Genomic DNA, 18,668 nt, shown 5'->3' on the forward strand with positions numbered 1-18,668 from the left:
ATTGAGAGTGGCGTAGTCACAGTTTACCCTTAGTGCTTTAGGCCACATATACTGACATGTCAGCACTGGGGGAGGACATAAGACAAGCTTTGTTGACGGTATTACCTAGCCTACCAGAGGATAAATTACAGTCCCTCCTGAACAAGTTGGCAAGCATTGGAGTGGAATCCAAATCTGGCCTGCAATTCATCAAATAGGAGGATCTCTCTGCCAACATCACACCTATCCAGTGTGAGAGGCTTCTCAACGTGTGAAAAACCAAAGGTATGTCTTGGATAATGTTTATAAAGCACTTAAAACAGAAAAGCTCATTTCATAAAATTAAAAGCTGTGTACTGTGATACACTATACATATTCTGTTATTTGTCACATTTACAGTAGGGAGGCTAATGAATGGACAGCAAATAATTTTACTGAAAGGATTTCATTGTTTGTAGATATTAAGTGGTGCTTATATTTTTTATTATTTTTTCCTTGTAGACCAAACAACATGTTTGACACTGACTCCTGTAGAACCTTCTGACATAGTCTTTAGTACCACTGCAGAGGATCCCCCATCTTCTGAATCCACCTCCAGCACTCCAAGTCTGTCAAGCAGTAATAGCTCCAGAATGACTGTGAATTTAAGTGCCTGGCCTGAAAACTTCAATGTTCCTTGGAACAGAATGCCTGCTGGTATCACAACCAACATTGCACAGAAGAAACGTCCATCTGCTAAAGACAGCAGGGAAATGGTATGAATCATCGTTGATGAAATAAGGCTGACTGAATTAAATCCATCAAAATCTCAGTGCCTGACAGTGGCCAAGATGATTGTAAAGCAGCATCCCAAAAACTTTGCAGATGTCATGAGAGATGGCACTGTAATTGGCAGTGGCTATGGATCCGTTTTGACTCAACTAAAAACACGAGTAGAACATGTTAATCGAGGAAGTGCTCTCTCCCAACGAAGGAAGCAGAAAAGGGTCTCAGATTCACCTGCAAACATAGCTAGAGGACCAGCTGACCAATATGGCTGCGTGAGATGGCAGCCTGACTGTCCACCGGGGGAAACTGAAGAGAGTCTCAAAGAGAAGCAGAGGGAAATGAAAAACCTCTACTGTGTTGAGGGACCAGCTAGTGCAGGGAGAGGACATTTGACTCAGTTAATGAAAACAACCTACTACCTACAAAGAAAAACCATCAATGCCAGCCCGCCCCCTTCGATTGATAAGTTGAAGAATAAGTGGCCATATCTTTTCACACCGAAAGAGCTGTACAGCCATTTCAAATTACTCACAGACACTGGCATCCTGGATAAAATGGAGCAGGCTATGGAAGAAAAAGAGAAGCTGATCCTTCAGTTTTTCCAGCATAAGCCAACAGGGACTAATGCAGATGAGGTAGAGCACATCCTGGTGAAGTACAACAGAGAAGAAAAGTGTGATCCATGCCCATGTGTGATCCTCCTGCTTATGGCACACTTCAGAGAGAAACCTGAGGGACTCATTTTGCGGGCAGATGTAAGTGTGAAATTATTATATTTTGAAGCTTTTGAAGATTATATTGGTATGATCTTGTTACCCTCAACAGGTGAGCTGAGGGCAATGACTGTCAATTTTGAATGTATTTTTTCTTTGACTTTGTGTACACAACAGCAGCTGACGTTGAGAGAACACTGCTGCTGTCAGGGCTCCGCCCTCCTAGCTGTGGTGTTTTTGTTTTTCCCTGTCCATGTGCTTTTGTTTTTCCTTGTGTTCCTGCCCCGCCCCGCTCCCCGCCTGGTCCCCGCCCACCTGATTGCCCCATTACCTTCACCTGCCTGCCTGCTCACCTGCATCTCATCTCCTCATCAGCCCAGCCCTATTTCTACCCTGCTTGTTCCTGTCTTGTTTGCCAGTTCGTCTCAGTGTTTTCGTACCTGTTTCGTTCCCGCAGTTTTTTGGATTTCTGTATTCTCCGTGCCTGACTCTGCCTGCCCTTCGTCTTCGTTTCCTGCCTGCAGTTTTGTCCCTTTGCCTGATTGTTTGCCTGCCCGGTTCCTGATCCTGCCTGCTTCTGTTACTGACCCTGTTTTTGTCCACGGACTGCCTTCCGGTTTTCGACCCTGCCTGCTTTTGGTTTTGCTACTTTCCTGCCGTCATTATAAACCCGCCTGCAACCTGAAGCTCTCTTGGTCTGCGACTGAGTCCCTGCCTGAGTCCTTACAGCTGCTTCCTGACTCTCCGAGACTAATTGTAGTATATAGTTTTTTTTTTTTTTTTTTTTTTTTTTTTTTTTTTCTGTTGTAAAGCATTGCAAAGACCTAGACTATATGAAGGACACGTATTAGTTTAACAGTTTAACATGTAGATATTTTTATGTGGAAGGCAACAGAAAAAAATTTACATATAAACCATATGTTTATTTATGTTTAGGTGAAGTGCTCACAGCAACCCTTTGGATGCTGAGCATCGATTGTCAGGTGGTTGTGCCTCCACATCCCAACTTCATGGCTTCAACAATAATAACAGAAAGAGTAAAAATAATAATCATCATCAGCGTTATTGTCATCAACATCAATAATAGTGGTGACTGTGAATAACAAGTGATAACCATAATAGCTATACTAATAATAATAATAATAATGACAGCAGATGAATAGTGGTAATGGATAATGAAGAATAGTGGTGATTATTTAGTGATCATTATATCAATAGACTGATTAGTTTGGTAGAATTAGTATGCACAGTGTATAATGTGACTGTGTCTGTGTAGTTTTTAGGCTGATCAGAGTTGTGACCTGTGGCCTACATTCCAAGAGATGCTGCTAGGTTGAAACAATCATACACAGGCATACTGAAGTGTGTACGTGGCACAAGGCCGTTCCAACGGAGAGGCCTATAATCCCGAGCACTTACCTAGCTGTAGTTCTAGACACATTATGTTTAATCATGTGGAGATGTATACATTCTTAGAGGATATGGGGATTTTCTATCCGGTAAGACTGTCTCCTATTCACTCTGTCTTCCATGTCAGTGTTTGTGACAGGAGTTGGGTCAGTGTGTACTCCCTTATCCATCAAGGATATGCTTTAGAATCAGGTCATCAGTTTCCCACTCGTTAGGATGGTATAAGATGTTCTTTGTGCAGCCGAGTTCCAGTGCGTGTGTGAGAGTCAGTCTGTGAGTTCCAGTCACCTACCTGCAGCAGAGACAGACTGGATCGTGAGAGGTTGATACGTGTGTAAGGCATAAGACTCTAAGTTAGACTTAGTGCGTGTAACATCTGAGCCGACCATCGCGTGTGAAGCCTTGCTGTATTGAAAACCATCAATAAACCTGTTTCTACTTCTCCTTCAACCATGGTCCAGACTGAAGTTCTTTGTGTAACAGTTTATTAGTTAGCCTGCGAGTGCATCAATTTCACCGAAAGCCAACAATAACAAAAATAAATAAATAAATAAGGAAGGAAAAAAAGAAAGGAATGCCAGGCGGTCAATGTCTGCAAATTGAGACTTACAAGGATGGGTTCCCATGTATCACTGAATTGTTTGGATTGTTTAGTTTTTAGCTGTTCCATTGAGAGAGATAGTCTATTAACAGATTAAGCCATTGCGACATTGAGAGTTTGCACCTGTATTTCCAGTTAAGGAGCATTGTTTTTTTTTTGGCTATGGTCAATGTGATAAGTATGGTTTTGTGATATTTGTGAAGATGGCTGATGGGTGTGAGATCTCCTAAAGGCAAAGAGATGGGAACAGTAGAATGCTGTGACCCAGAAATTTGGGTTCAACTGTTACAGTTTGCTAGAAATTTTGGGTTGGTGTGCATTGCCAAAAACAGTGATAACAATCTACTGTGTTGAGGGTGCATTGTGGACAGATATCAGTATTGGTGAAGCCCATGAGGTGCATTCTGCGATTGGTGATGTGTGTTCTGTGCATAATCTTATACTGGATTAGCTGTAGTCGGGAGTTGTTAGACATGGAATAGATGTTGCTACATTTTTGTTTCCAGAAATTGAGATCGGTCTTGATTGTTAAATCTTTTTCCCAGTCTGTAATTGGGAAAGTGTTTTTTCTTTTGGTGATGATATGAGTTTAGGATAAAGGTTTCTTAGATGTTGAAATGGATGCTACGTTTTCTATTAATGGCGGTGGTTGCAAATTATTGTTGGACAGTTTATTTTTAAACTGTATTTTATTTTTAAATGTGTTCTTAAGTTGTAGATACTGCAAAAAGTTTTCTTGGGTGATGTCATATTTCTGTGTTAGTTCATGGATGGTTGAAAATTTATCATGTTTAAATAGTGGTGTATGTGGATGATTCCTTCACTTTTCCATGAGTTAAATATGAAGGTGGTCTTATTGATTAAGAAATCAGGGTTGTTCCAAATTGGTGTGAGTTTACAGGGATTAAGTGGGTGGTTGGTGATATTATTGGTTTTCCACCAAGCTTCCAGAGTTGTTGAAATGGTATAATGGCTTATAGCAATCGTGTTTTTGATTGATTGGGAAAAGAATGGTAGGTCTGTAATGGAGAGTTCTTCACATATTGACTGTTCTAGTTCAAGCCAAGGATCTTGTTGCATGTCTGAATATATCCATTTCATTATGTACTGTAACTGGTGAGCTAGTAGTAATGAAAAAAGTTTGAGGCATTTAAGCCACCAAGCAGCTTGCTTTCCTGAAGCATTGAGAGCTTAATTCTTGGTTGTTTATTTTTCCAGTAAAATTTTGTGATTATTGAGTTTAGAGTAGAAAACCAATTGGATCTTCAAAAGATGGGAGTCATTGAAAAAAGTCATTCTTGATGGGATTGACATTTTCACTGCAGCTATGCGGCCAGCAAGTGAGAGTGGTAAGTTATTCCATTGGTTTAAATGATTTCCAGTGGTTTTAAGAATTGGCATGAAGTTCAGTTCAAACAACTCTGAAAGGTTGGAGGAAATTGCTTGGTTGCTCTAGCTTGGACGAGTTCCTGCTGTGTTTGTGCTGTGTTTGTTGGTGTTGTGTTTGTGGAGTGGTTTCTGTGCTATTACATTCAATCAGATAAAAATAAAAATTGGTGCTATTTACCTAGCTATTAAATAAGGTAGGTCTGATCTGCTCTTAAAGTTGAATCTTTTGTTGCCATTAGGGGACAGAGAGGGAATTTTCCACTTTTTTTCCTCCGTCGCAGCTAATTCGGCTCTAGCCCCCTGCGATTTTCGCAGAGGGAGGTCGTGCTTAACAAACCTCCTGGACTTCTTTGAGGAAGCTACAGCATGCCTGGACTCAAACCAGGCTTATGATATTATCTATTTGGACTTTCAAAAGGCATTTGACAAAGTTCCACACGAGAGACTCATATTGAAAATGACATCTGCGGGAATTACAGGAGCTATCACTGAGTGGGTTCGAAGTTGGCTGTCTAATAGAAAGCAGACTGTAACTGTGGGAGGAATTGTATCAGAGCAGGGTCCTGTACGAAGTGGAGTCCCGCAGGGATCGGTGTTGGGGCCTTTGCTATTTCTTATATACATAAATGATCTTGATGAGGAGGTTAGAAGTAAAATAGTAAAATTTGCAGATGACACAAAGATAGGGGGTCTAGACAACAGTATAGAATCAACTAAGGTAGTACAGGAAGACCTAAACAGCATCCAAAAGTGGGCAGATACCTGGCAGAGGACTTTCAATTTAGATAAATGTAAAATCTTGCATGTAGGAAATAAGAACCTTAGACAAGACTACTTCATGGGTGGAAAAAAACTAGAATGTGCTCAATTTGAAAAGGACTTGGGAGTAATGGTTGACCCAAGCTTAACAGGATCTAGGCAGTGTGCTGTAGCAGTAAAAAAGGCCAACAGGATGCTGGGATATATAGCCAAAAGCATTGAGTATAAATCTAAAGAGGTTATATTGAAATTATAGAATGCCTTAGTCAGACCGCACCTGGAATACTGTGTGCAGTTCTGGGCACCGCACTATAAAAAAGATACCGAAGCTTTAGAAAAGGTTCAAAGAAGGGCAACTAAATTAGTTCCTGGCATGAAATATAAATGCTATGAGGAAAGACTCAAGTTACTTAACCTATTTAGACTAAGCGAGAGGAGGCTTAGGGGTGATTTAATTGAGGTATTTAAATTTATAAAAGGAATCAATAAGGTTAACTATAATAGACTCTTTAGGGTGAGTTCAGTCTGTAAAACAAGAGGACATAAATGGAAACTAGTTAAGAGTAAGTTCCGCACTGATGTAAGGAAATATTATTTTACACAAAGAGTTACCAATACATGGAATAGGTTGCCAGGTCATGTAGTTGAGGCAGAGACCCTTGCTGTGTTCAAGTCTAGACTTGATGCAGTTTTGGATACTCTTTAATTAAGAAATGGCGAGTTTAGTTGGGCCGAATGGCCTGTTCTCGTCATCATATGTTCTTATGTTCTAAATATCAATGCTGAGATATCGAATGTTACCTGTAGTGATGTTAAGTGAGAGATTGGGGGACACAGCATTCCACTGGTCCTGGTTGACTGGGAGAATAATGGATTTTGACCAGTTGATTGAATATTCTGAGATGGTGAAAAATGTCCCAATCAGATTGAAAATAGCTGGAAATGATGTTAGAGGATTTTGTATATATAGTAATTGGTCATCTGCATATAGACTGACCTTATGGGCTGTGTTCATGGTGGTAATACCAGTGATTTTGGTGTCTTGGCGGATGGCAGCTGCTAGGGGTTCAATAAACAGGGCCAATAGTAGGGGTGAGAGTGGACATCCTTGTCTTCTACCCCTGTGAAGCGTAAAAAAATTGTGAAATTATACCATTTGAGATTACTGATGCTGTGGGTTAGTTGTACAAAATTTTGATGCATTGAATAAATGACTCCTCAAAACCAAATCTTTCTAATGTGGAGAATAAAAACGTCCAATTAACCCGGTCAAATGCTTTTTGGCATCTAATGACAAGATGATTGTATTGTTTTGTTTTTTTTTTTTTTGTTTTTGGCTATACTGATTAGATTGAATAGGCGGCGCATGTTACTGGATGAATGTCTGCCTTTAATGAAGCCTGTTTGATCAGGGTGTATTATGGAAGGTATGACTGTTTCTAATCTCATGGCTAGTGCCTTACTGATGATTTTAATATCTGTGTTAATGAAAGATAATGGGCGATAGCTTGAGCGGAGAGTTGGGTCTTTATTAGGTTTAAGGAGGAGCGATATAAGTGCTATGGAATGGAATGGGGTGGAATGGCAGAGGAATTTCTAATTTCAGTGGTCATTTTAATGAGTAATGGTGATATTGTTGGCCAGAAGTGTTTATAAAATTCTGCTGGGGGACCATTGGCTCCTGGTGCCTTATTATTTGGCATTGAAAACAGTGCTTTTTTAAAGTCGTCTGATGAAAATGGTCGATCTAGATTTATTACTTGATTTTTATTTAGCCTGGGGACTTTGATATTGTCAAAAAAGGTTTGAATTGCAGACAGATCACATGTACAGTTGGATTTGTAAAGGTTATTATAAAAGGACTGGAAAGTTGCTGAGATATCATTTGGAGCTGACATGGTATTCCCTTCAGAGTTTTAATGACTGGTATGATGGTTCTTTCTTGTCTTTTTAGTTGATTTGCCAGATACTGTCCAGATTTGTCATTTTGTTCAAAATGGTTATGCCTGGGTCTCTGTATAAGGAATTGGGTTCTCTTATTTATGATGGTATCAAGTTCATATTTGGCTTCAATGAGTTCTTTACGGAGGTCATCTGATGGATTATCGGCTACTAGCAGAGTAAGTTTACCAACTCTGTGCTCAAGCTTTTTTTTCCAAGTCTTGTTCTTTCTTTTTCCTGTGGGTGAAATATGAGATGATTTTTCCCCTGAATACTGCCTTAGCTGTTTCCCATAATAATGTAGATGAGGTTGTTGGGGAGTCATTCAGTCCAATGAAGAATGTCCACTCTTGGATCAGGTATGTATTGAATTCTGAGTCTGTCAGTAATGATGTGTTGAAGCGCCATCTAGTCGCTTTATAGTGATTTTGTTTATGAGATTGAAGCTGATTGGGACATGGTTGGAAAAAATAATTGGGTGAATCTTTGCATTTTCTGTCTTAGATATAATATAATTGCTTATTAAGAAGTAATCAATCCGGGACAGTGACTTGTGATGTGGAGAGTAATAAGTACATTCTCTGCTAGTGGGGTTATGTAGTCGTCAGTTATCACTGAGACCAAAGTCATTTATGTATTGTTGTAATGTTTCTGTGGATTTAATTGGTCTGGAGAATTTTTTAGTGTTTGAGTGGTCAAGGTTCAAGTCCATGATTCTATTGAAATCACCTCCAAGGATGATAGTTGTATCAGAGAAGTTCATAATCTGAGAGAAAAAACTATGGGAAAATGTGGGATTGTCCTCATTGGGTGCATATATGTTTGCTATTGTCAACTTACATTTACATTTATTCATTTAGCAGACGCTTTTATCCAAAGCGACTTACATAGGTTACAGTTCTTTACAATGTTATCCATTTATACAGCTGGATATTTACTGAGGCAATTGTGGGTTAAGTACCTTGCCCAAGGGTACAGCAGCAGTGTCCCAGCGGGGATCGAACCGGCAACCTTTCGGTTACGAGTCCTGCTCCTTAACCACTATGCTACACTGCCACCCCTTGACATCTCCAATGATTGGTTGATTATTTTGTAATGTCCTTAAGGGTCTGCTGTAACTGAATTGTTAGTATAAGGTGTCAGGGCTCTGCCCCCCTAGCTGTGGTGTTTTTGTTTTTCCCTGTCCATGTGCTTTTTGTTTTCCTTGTGTTCCAGCCCCGCCCTGCTCCCCGCCTGGTCCCCGCCCACCTGATTGCTCCATTACCTTCACCTGCCTGCCTGCCCACCTGCATCCCATCTCCTCATCAGCCCAGCCCTATTTCTACCCTGCTTGTTCCTGTCTTGTTTGCCAGTTTGTCTCAGTGTTTTCGTACCTGTTTCATTCCCGCAGTTTTTCCGGATTTCTGATTTCTCTGTGTTTTTGACTCTGCCTGCCCTTCGTCTTTGTTTTCTGCCTGCCGTCTTGTCCCATTGCCTGATAATTTTGCCTGCCTGGTTCCTGACCCTGCCTGCCCCTGTTACTGACCCTGTTTTTGTCTGCGGACTGCCTTCTGGTTTTCGACCCTGCCTGCTTTTGTTTCGCAACCTGCCTGTTGTCATTAATAAACCCGCCTGGAACCTGAAGCTCTTGGTCTGCGACGGAGTCATTGCCTGAGTCGTTAATAAGGTGTGTGTTTTTTTTTTTTTTTTTTTTTTTTTTCTTGATCTTGTTAATATTGCCACACCTCTTTTCTTACAGCTATAAGATGTAGCAAATACCTGGTTAACCCCTTTTTTTTTTTTTAAGTTTCACTCTGAATTAATGAGGTGTGTTTCTTGCAATAGACGTCTCAAGGTTTTAAAGCTGAGTGAGTGTTTTGACTCTCTTTGCCAACAAGTTAACACCCCTGAAATTCCAACTTATAAACTTTGTTGAAGACATTACATGTGTATCATTGGTAGCAGAATCAATAAATACAAAAACGAACTAATATTTGTGAAATGTTATTGTCATTGCCATCATACTCACAATCACTATCACCATTAACATAAATGACAATTTTATGAGCATCATCCATTATTAATTGCAGAAATGTCAATGGAAACACCATATTATAGTACACAGTGCATCCGTGAAATTTACTGTAGGAGTAAGAAATGAGAAGTGAAGCAGGCACTTGAGCATGGACTCCAAATATGTGTGATAACATATAAAGAAAAGGCATTCAGTTTATATACAGAGAGAATCAGACAGAAAACATTTAAGCATAGACAACAGAAACATGCAGTGCAAAAGGGTATTACAGAGACACAAGTCAGGATAAGATGTAACTGAGCATAAGAAAGAGAGCAGGGGGAAAAAATGGAGTGAGAAAAGGGGGAAAATGGTAGGAGTCATGGAAAAATAAGACAAGAGAGTGCAGAGAGTCAAACAAATAGACTAAAAAAGGGGGTAAGTGAGAAGTTTAAGAAAAAGAACACTGGTTTGTACAGGTAGCTCGCATTTCGGGTGTAATGTTTTTCCATTAGAAAAGCCACGGAGTAATCTTGAGATCACGGAATAGTTGGCCGTCAACGTACAATTTATCCACAGTGATTGAAGCTCTTTTCCCTTCTGCCTGATGCTGTTTAAGAATGGGATAGAGCCTCTTGCGATGTTCGTTTATTTTGAGGGAATTGTTCACTGAGGCCATAGTGAGTTCCTTTTAATTCTTTGCCCCTGCTTTTCAGCAGCTCCTTTTGTTGGTAATGTTCAAACTTTGCAATGATGGGCTGAGAACCCCTCTTTGCTGTAACTCCAAGGCAATGAGCCCACTGAAAAGTTTTATATTGTCAACAGTATCGGAGGGAAGCTTTAGTTCGGTTCGCATGAAATCTTTAATTGTGTTTATTGGATTTTCGGATTTATTTTCAGGGATCCCAGAGAAAATTAAGTTATCGCGCATGCTGCATTTGTATGTCCAATATGGTTTCTTCCATGGCCTTATTTTCTTTAACAGTATTGTCCATTTCCTTAGTCAAGGTTTCAACAGTGATTTTCAAGCACTTATCTCTTTTTAAGTCCTTGATTTCTTTGTGATTAAATTCAAGACTCGCTTGCATTTCTTTCAGTTCAACACTCAGCGATTCTGAAATGCAGACTCTTGCATCAATAGAATGAAGCACACTAACCTCTGGTACCGGGGGGTTTAAGTCCTCAGTGTCAGTGGAGGATTCCCAGTAGCGTTTCTTGGGTTTCTCATTCTTGGATGAGCCCTCTGTGCTCAGGTTGGGCTTCTAATCCGGCATCTCGCGAGGATTGCTATGGTATCCTTCAATGAAATTTTCAATTTCCTCCACGGTTGATATTCAGTGACGAACACCGTCATTTTTTAAAGAAGAGAGAGGTTTGTATTCTTTGAAATTGAAAAACGTGCCTGTGTGAGCGACTGGCTACACCATCATGGCTGATCTCACCCACGTCTGCATGTGATTCTCAGAGTGTGTGCATTGCCTTGCCCTCTTCCTTGGGTAGGGTAGTTCTAAACCCAGCTTCCTCCTTCACACAGACAACCTTACCTGGCCAGGTTTTCATGCCTTGGAAAGGGTATTGTAGAAAAGGGCCACATGTTTCTGTTTCTGTCTTTGTCTTTGTTTGCGCACCACCCCCACCTCTCACAGGCACTTGTTTACAACTCAGTTGAAACCTGGCCAAATCGGTCCTGCTGCTCCCCTTATCAGCAGGACCCCAACAGGTAACTCGAGGCACAGGCGCACCCCCAAGGACGGCCCCCAGGTCACCATTTGCCCTCGGACCTGCCCGTATCCTTTGGCCACCAATCAGGGCCTCAATAGGGCCAGGGACACGGGACAATATAAAGGTGGTGACGACCTCCCCCACCTCAGTACCGCAACAATACCTGGGAGGTGAAGAACTGGGGAGACCAAGCCTTTGGGGACCAAGCATTGTGCTGTTGTTGTGTGCATCTGTGCCAAAGTAAGTAGTATGCCTAAGTTCAACTGGTGCATGCCTGGTGCATGTTAATTAAGATAGTGTGTCCCTGATGTATAAATGTTTCTATAGCCATTAATGCAGTTAAAGCCTGTATGTCCCATACAATGTTAGCCCGGTGCAATGCACTTTGCAGCACTGCTTGCATGCCTGTTTGTATATTGCACATTCAATGTAACCATCAGCACTGATTCATTCTCCCTGCTTACCCCTTGGAGGAAACCACACACACATACAACACAAACCCTCACATCCACCCATTCCAAATCCTCAATAAACAACTGAACCCGGAACCTGACTCCTGTGTCCTGACCGACACCCCACTGTGACAGCAAATTAGCCTGAACCTAGTTACGGGTGAAACTGCCCCCTCAGTTTCAGGTATGGAGTGGGCACAATGTCCACAGTCATCTGGTCCTGACCTCAGTGCTCCTGGATAGCAGCTGAGTGTTAAGATGAGTGTAAGGAGCAGAACTTGCAACCAAAAGGTTACTGATTTGGTTCTCCACTAGAACACTGCTGTTGTGCCCTTGGGCAAGGTACTTAACCCACATCTGCCTCCATAAATATCCATCTGTATAAATGGATAAAACTGCAACCTATGCAAGTCGCTCTGGATAAGAGATTTTGCTAAATGACAATAATCTAATGTAATGACCATTTTTCCATGACCTTGCCTGAACCGATCCTTGAACAATCTTCCACAACCTGCCCCCTTCGACTAGACCATTCTTTGAACATATTCTCACAGCCAAGTCCTCACACTTGCTGGTCTGGGAGTGTTGTTAGCCTGGTTCCACATTGTTGTGCATTTAACTTGGATGGATATACTTCTGTTCTCTTCTACTGAAAGGCCCTCTGGATAAGAACACCTGCTAAATGAATATAATACAATGTCATGTAAAGTAAATTAAACACACATTGGAAGAGCCTGATATATTTTAATCGCTCCAGTTTAGTGGACTGCTTTCCTGCATTCAGACAGAATATGAGAGAGATCTCTCCATCTTTTTTTGGGGGGGGGGGGGAGGGGGGGGATTACGCCCCTTAGAAAGAGTATTTAATCCTCCGGTTTTTAGGGAACTGAATGAATTGCATGTGTGTATCTTGAGACTGCAGTCAGCCTGCAGAGTGTACACACTCTTGCTTCTATTAGGCCTTCATTATGGCCTTTGTGACTGCAAACTGGAAAAAGGCGACCTTCACCTGGGTGCAGGTCACCCAAACATCCACTTCAGGTTTAACCCACTGCGCCCCTCTGAGCAGAAACAGGTGAGAAGAGGAAGCGTTAGCTTTTGTAGCTCACATCACAGAACATCTAGGATACACCACTCCAAACTGGCTGGCACCACTTAGCAACACGTAGAGCACTAGAACACCACTAACAGACTCTGACACCATTCAAAAAGCCAGCCTCTTAGATGTTTTCAGTGGGTTTCAAATTGAGCTTTAAACTTAAAACTGCCAACTAACAAAATGTGACAGGGCTCAGTGTTGCTTATTATTGAGAGGCCCAATGATTCACCACTTCCTGGTGAAATTGGATCAAAACACCAAACGCATGCTGCTCTTTCTGTCAATGTCACTGGCCTCCACCCAGACACTGAGAGGCTTTTGAAAGACAACTGGCAGGAACAGCATGAAGAGGGGAAGAATTTCACAGTCACACCTGAGCACACAGCAGAAATGCAGCGCTCATGTCCTGTCCCTGGAAACTGGATGCACCAGTCACGTCAAGTAACCACGGTTACGTGAATTCATTTGGCTGTCATTTAGGTACAGTTTGGGGGCAAAGCAAGGCCAGCGCTCACTGGTCAAAGAGCTAAATCCCGACCTTAAGAGTCCACTTGACTGTTGAAGCACACAGTAAATGTTCTGTCTCAAATACTGAGACAGGACCACTACTCATTGAAATGAAAATGAGTTCAAAGGTTATCTGTGAGGAAAAAAATAGCAGGGATAACTGTTCTTCTATAAAGTGCACTGTGTGTGTTTAGTGTTTATTTTCAGTGTTCATTTGTCAACCTGTGAGCCAAGCTTGTTTGTGGTCAGAGCCAGCCAGTCATTCAGGTTGAGGCTGTAGCGTTTTCACGGTCCAAGGTGTAGAGATTCCACGCTACTTGCTTTCAAAGGGCAGTTTTTTGGGGGTGAGGTGGGGGGCAGCGGACCGGGGGCCCACCCCTCAATAACATAGGCCTGATAAGGAGCCTTCGTTTGGATAGTGCTATCAAGCTCGCTAAAGACCACCAGTGTATGAGCTCTGCTCCAGTGAGCTGAAACACAACCGCTTGCTTTCACTGAACCCGAGGGAGGTGAGGGGAGATGCTAATCTCGGACCACAGCAGCACCGGTTCGCGTCTGAGGCCGAAAGCTCTAACAGTGACACAGAAACGCCACACGCTAACTAAAAATCCATACTCTGTCTCAACAGTGCACTTCATTTTATTTTGAGTGAACGTCTGTGCTTTGAGAGCGATTAGGCAGACACACACACAGACACACACATACACAAATACACACACACAGACACAGACAGGCCCAAAGTCCTCCCTCTCTCTCTCTCTCTCTCTCTCTCTCTTTCTCACACACACACACACACACACACACATACACACATACAGGCACATGCACACAAGCCTACAAACGGACACACACAGTCAACAGTGCTCCACATGGTCTGACGAATCTCGATTTCTGCTGCAACATGCAGATGGTAGGGTCAGAATTTGTTGTAAATAATATGAATGCATGGATCCATCATGCCTTGTGTCACCAGTTCAGGCTGGCACACATTAGGCACCTTAATACCAATTGAGCATCGCTTAAATGCCACAGCCTACCTGAGTATTGCTGTTGACCATGACTTACAATTTTTCAACTTTACGATGGTGCGAAAGCAATACGTATTCAGTAGAAACTGTACTTCAAATTTTGAATTTTTTTCTTTTCCCAGGCTAGCGATATGCGGTACGACTCGCTCGCGATGCTGGGCAGCAGCAACGAGCCAACGCTGTGTACGTTAATGGTGAGTACCCATACAACCATACTGTTTTTCACTTTCAGTACAGTATTCAATAAATTACATGAGATATTCAACACTTTATTATAAAATAGGCTTTGTGTTAGATGATTTTGCCCAACTGTAGGCTAATGTAAGTGTTCTGAGCATGTTTGGTAGGTTAGATATTAAATGCATTTTTGACTCACGATATTTTCATTTTACGATGGGTTTATCGGGACTTAACCCCATCGTAAGTTGAGAATTATCTGTATATATTATATATATAGGGTTAGAACCGTCCTGTCACGGCTCAGGCAAGGACTCAATCGCAGACCACAGGAGCTTCGGGTTCCAGACAGATTTATTCAATCGTAAGGCAGGATCGCAAACACAAACAGGCAGGGTCGAATCCAGGAAGGCAGTCCGTCAGCAGATCTAGGGTCAGAAACAAGAGCAAGCAGGGTCGAGAACCAGGCAGGCAGAATATCGGGCGATCAGGACAGAGCAGCAGGCAGGAATCAGGTCGAAGAACAGGCAAGGTCGAACTACGGAAAAAACACACAGAAGAAAACCGGCGGGGACGAAACAGGTGAGAGCACACTGCAACGAACTAGCAACAGGACAGGGACATGCAGGGAAGATATAGGGCAGGGGTGACGAGGGGATAGGAAGCAGGTGTGCAGGCAATCAGGCGGGCGCAGACCGGGCGGGGAGCGGGGCAGGGCTAGGACATGAGGTAAACACAAGCACATGGACGTGGAAAAACAAAAACACCACAGCTAAGGAGGCGGAGCACTGACACGTCCCAAGTTAGAACCGAATCGAAATTCCCAAGTACCAGGTACCTGTAAAAGAAATGGAATTTCGGTTCTGCTTATGGGTTCCTAAACGCGATAACCCTTTATTATTTCAAACATACACTGATGAGCCAAAACATTATGATCACCTGCCTAATATGCTGTTGGTCCTCCGTGTCCCACCAAAACAGTGCTGACCTGCTGAGGCATGAACTGTACAAGACCCCTGAAGGTGTCCTGTGTTATCTGGCACCAAAACATTAGCAGCAGATCCTTCAAGTCCTGTAAGTTCACCGTGGATCGGACTTGTCGGTCCAGCACATCCCACAGATGCTCAATTGGATTGATATCTGGAGAATTTGGAGGCCAGGGCAACACCTCGAACACTTCATCATGTTCCTCTTACCATTCCCGAACAATGTGTGCAGTGCAGTTATCCTGCTGAAAGAGGCCACTGCCATCAGGGAATACCATTACCATGAAAGGGTGTACCTGGTCTGCAACGATGTTTAGGTAGGTGGCACGTGTCAAATTGACGTCCACATGAATGGCCAGACCTAGAGTTTCCCAGCAGAACATTGCCCAGAGCATCACACTCCCTCCACCGGCTTGTAGTCTTCCCACAGTGCACCCTGATGCCATCAGTTCCCCAGATAAATGGCACACACGTACACGGCCATCCACCTAATCTAAAAGAAAACGGGACTCATCAGACCAGGCGATCTTCTTCCACTGCTCCAAGGACGCTCGTGTGCCCATTGTAGGCGCTTTTGACAGTGGACAGGGGTCATCATGGGCACTCTGACCGGTCTGCAGCTACAAAGCCCCACACACAGCAGGGTGTGATGCACTGTGTGCTGTGACACATTTCTCCAGTAACCATCATTAAAATTTTCTGTGACTTGTGCCACAGTAGACCTTCTGTCAGTTCGGACCAGATGTCTGGCCATAACAATTTGGCCCTTGTCAAAGTCTCTCAGGTCTTTACTCCTGCCCATTTCTTCTGCATCCAACACATTGACTACGAGAACTGATTGTTCGCTTACCATCTAATCTACCCAGACCTTGACATGTGCCCTTGTTTGGAGATGATCAACATTATTCGGTATACCTGTGAGTGGTCATAATGTTTTGGCTCATCAGTGTATCTTCAAGGACGTATGTAGCTATCTACCAGGACCTGTCTATGTGAGTACATCACGAATCAACACAACAGCATGTCCATTTGTTTATATACGAGCTAGCATGCATGGCTAATGTCACAACAATGTGAAAGATGGACCGCGGTAAATGGTCAAAAGTGTGGCTTCACTTTAGGGAAAAAACGACGACAATGCATGTGGGAACCTAACTGGCTGCAAGTCAGGTTGCTGGTGTGATCTGTCTTTAAAGTGGGAGGTTCTCGCTCTGCAAGGCAACAACGTTTCTCCTACATCGCTCCCCAGTGGTGGAATGAACTCCCTGTCCCGCTATGAACAGCTCCATCACTCCAATCCTTCAGACTCTACCTGGACTGACCTATAACACAATCACCCCCCCAAACCATTCACTTCCCAACTCCTGTCTGCTGTCATCTTTCAGCTCCCCATCTGGATCAGTGCTGTTTAAAAAGTGCTGTGTTTTTTGTGTTTTGTTTTCTTGTTACCGCCTTTACTCAGGCACTCATTGTGCTGTTTTGAAGTTGGATCTTGTTAGTTGCCCTATACCCTGTAGTTGTATAAATCAGCCAGTACTGCGTCCTCAAACAGACTTTGCTCTCAGCTGAGAACTACTGTCTCATTGTGGAACTGTACACATCCTGTCCTCGTACTGTCACTATACTTATTGTATGCACTTTTGTATGTCGCTTTGGATAAAAGTGTCTGCTAAATAAATAAATGTAAATGTAAATGTCTTTGTCTGTGCACGTCACTGTGCTGTGTGTCATTGTGTTCGGGTGGCTTGCCCCCACCCCGTCTCCGGGTTTCTGTGTCTGTGTCTTTGAGGCCGCCTGGTGTGCATCACAGCTCTGCCAGCAGACCGGTCCCCTCCTCATGGGGCCTGCTCTGCAGGGTGGAGTGGGTGGCCATTGCGTCGTCCATGACATTGTTTGGAGCATGACTCATTCATCTTCTGTTCCTCTCGGTGATGGATCTCTTCCTGATTGGCCTTTGCCTTAGACCAGTGTGAAGTCCAAGGTCTCAGTATTCATGTCTGCTAGACAAGAGCAGCCAGGACCTCCAGTCTGCAAGGGACAGGTCTCCTGCCATGAACAGAGGCTTTCAGGGACAGGTCTCCCTCCATGAACAGAGGCTGTCGGGAACAGGTTTTCCTCTATGAACAGAGGATGTCAGGGACATGTTTCCTTCAATGAACAGAGGCTGTCAGGGACAGGTTTCTGTTAGTGAACAGAGGCTGTCAGGGTCATGTTTCCCTCCTTGAACAGAAGCCGTCCCCTCTGCTTTCAGGCTGTGATGCAGAGAGGTGAGAGAACAGCACTCCATTCATTTATGCAGCATTTGGCAGATGGAAAAAGCGCATTTACTACCTGTGGGTTGGCTCTTTGTTCTTTGCGTAGCTGTGTTGCTGTGACATCTGCTGTCTGCTGCAGTCACTCCAGCAGATGCAGATCCCGTTGGAGGTGGTGAAGTGCCTTCCTGCAGCAGTGCTGTAAATGCAGCTGTACATTACTGAAAGATAGTCTGCTTTCAGAACTGTTTTTGAGAATGCAAACAGTCTGCTCCGACAACCCTCCTTGCGGCAGTAGTCAAAACCAGCTGTTTGTGAGTGGGTGAGTGAGTGAGTGAGTGAGTGAGTAAGAGAGAGAGAGAGAGTGAGTGAGTGAGAGAGAGTGTGTGTGACATCTTCAGGGCATATGAATAAGAATTTGGGCAGGGAGGTGAGCTTTCATCTGTAAACACCCCAATGTTGTTGTGTTAGCCTGGTGTGTCTGCTAAATGAATGTATTGTAAATTCTAGCTAATTCTAGTTTTGAGGAAACAGGGATTTAACATTAAAAAATATAGCAAATGCGGCGTTGAACACTATGAGAAGCTTAAAGCTAATGAAAACATAGCGAACCAGGTAACGTAATGCGCACTACATAGCATAAAATAAGTTACGTGCGAAAGGGTTAAAATAATCAGCTGTAGACCGATTCATCTTTAGAACGCGGTAACAGCTAAATGGATTGTTTCACACGTTTCATCATCAGTGCGCGTGTACAGGCAGGGAGAGTACAGGTAGGGAGAGACCAACTGAGCTAGTGAAGAAGAAAAAGTACTACTTTCAACCACAATGGCTAATGCAGTACCCGTGCTGGAGGGGCACCAAAGCAGCCTAATCATCATGCACTCACACA

General features: G+C 43.1%; 1 pseudogene; it reads left to right on the plus strand.

Moving 5' to 3' along the window:
• Positions 1-665: 665 nt before the first annotated feature.
• LOC118772294 lies at positions 666-17,981 on the plus strand (annotated as a pseudogene).
• Positions 17,982-18,668: the final 687 nt, after the last annotated feature.

Source organism: Megalops cyprinoides, unplaced genomic scaffold (genome assembly GCF_013368585.1).
Source record: "Megalops cyprinoides isolate fMegCyp1 unplaced genomic scaffold, fMegCyp1.pri scaffold_27_arrow_ctg1, whole genome shotgun sequence".
Lineage (NCBI taxonomy): Eukaryota > Metazoa > Chordata > Actinopteri > Elopiformes > Megalopidae > Megalops > Megalops cyprinoides.